Source organism: Gorilla gorilla, chromosome 11 (genome assembly GCF_029281585.2).
Source record: "Gorilla gorilla gorilla isolate KB3781 chromosome 11, NHGRI_mGorGor1-v2.1_pri, whole genome shotgun sequence".
In the NCBI taxonomy this organism is placed as follows: domain Eukaryota; kingdom Metazoa; phylum Chordata; class Mammalia; order Primates; family Hominidae; genus Gorilla; species Gorilla gorilla.
In genome coordinates, this window is record NC_073235.2 from 123,532,682 (window position 1) to 123,534,609 (window position 1,928).

A 1,928-nucleotide genomic window follows, 5' to 3' on the forward strand; every position below is an offset into this window, starting at 1 on the left:
GAATCAAATATTCCTCCTATTAAAATACGTGGTGTCCAAATGCCACACACCCCCTGTGGCAATACTGTCTGGGGCACTGGCTTGGCCCTGAGAGGAAAGTAAAAAATGCCCTGTGGATTCTAATAGGTTGCAGTCAAATCAATCCTACCCGACATGCAGGGAGTCAGACGGAGAATCATGCTATTGTCACTGCTAGTTTGACTCTGAAGAGACTTAGATCCAAATTCACCAGGCATTCCTCTGCTCAAATGTGGAATATAGAGTTTATCCATATGACTTGTATGAAGGCAGCATTGTTGTAAGATAAAGGAGACAATTATTTTGTAAAGGATTGTACCTTTTCCTTAGCATTTTAATGTTGATGGTGTGGGGTCATATGTTTCATAAGCTGAAAGAAACTTAAGGTGACTATTTGCTTTACTGATGTTTGTGTTTCAGATAGGAATGCCTGAGGTTGAATGGCACACAGAGCGAGAGAACTTCTGATGCTATTTAAGTTTCTTGGTGCCGAATGGCTGGTGGACTTGTCAAGGTTGGGAATGTTGAGGAGTTGTAAGTGGGTGGCAGAGTTAAGAAAAAATGACAAAGTGAGAGCTGGTTTTTTTTGAACTCATATTCTCCTCTTTTTCTCCTCTGAAAATATGGTCACTCTATTAATTTCTTGTTAACCAACTGTATTGGGAGACAATAGGTCCTGAAGTAATGTCTCACCTCATATTATGAATTGGAAACAAAATTCCTCATAAATCTCTAAACAGTCTGTCTGGTTTTGATATTAAAGGGGAGAGGGAGAAGTAGAGGAGGGGTGAAGGAGAGAAGCAGGCAGGGAGGGGAAGCAAGGGGACAAGGAAGAAGGGACAGTGTCTAGAGCTGCAACATAGAGCAATGCCTCTGTCATGGTGGCAGCACTTTTCCTAAGTGGGATTGAGCTCTCCAGGGTGCTCCGCTCCTCCTCTCTGCCCTGGGAATTTTTAGCATCAGCTACTTGCAAAAGACCTCTGGATCCCTAACCACGTTATTGACTTCTCCAGCCCTTCTGCAGGATACTGGCTCAGTCACCACACACACAGCATCAAGTCAAAGGTGAAAAGTGTTCAGGGGAGCTCTGGAGAGAGAGTGGGCTCTCTCTAGGACAGCCATGCAGCAGGACCCCTCCAAACCTTCCTGCTCTAAGTAACCAGGCTTCTTAGAATAAATATTTCCCTAAATGACTCACTGAAGTGGTATAACATGTCATGTTCACAAATCTAAACTCATATATAAATACATGAACGATGATGTTTCTTCCTGAACCAGAATGTTGTCTTTTGGTAGGCAAAAGTACTACTGGGTTTTCACAAGTATTATTATTAGTGAACTAAAATGAGCATAGAAGACAGAATGCAGTTTTTCTTGGGAAATATAGTGGTGAATTCTCAACAACAGTTTATGTCATTCCTATATGTAACTGTTTAAAATGTGATAAAAATTAGGTTCTAAATCATCTATGTAGGAAGCATTTTAAAACATTAAAGATTAAATCATTAAAATAAGATACTGATATATTTAATAATAAGGATGTAAAACATTTTGTAGAGATATATACCATGAAAAAAATTTAAAAAGATAAATAAAAACTGAAAAGAATTTGCAACACACACGTTTGGAAAAAATTAATAACCTTGCTGTAGAAAAGGTTCTTATATATCACAAGAAAATACTGCTATAGATAATGGAAAATAAATACAAATGGTACAAATATGAATGCTTAATCTTACTAGGAATGAAATGATTGCAAATTAAAACATGTATGGACTTATCAATCTCAAATGAGACCAGTTTATAGAGATATTGTTAGAAATGAAGGGTAAGAAAACTCTAAAATGCTTGTGGGAAATAAATTATTTTACAAACTTTTGGGAATTACAAAGCTGACATTATTTAGTGAT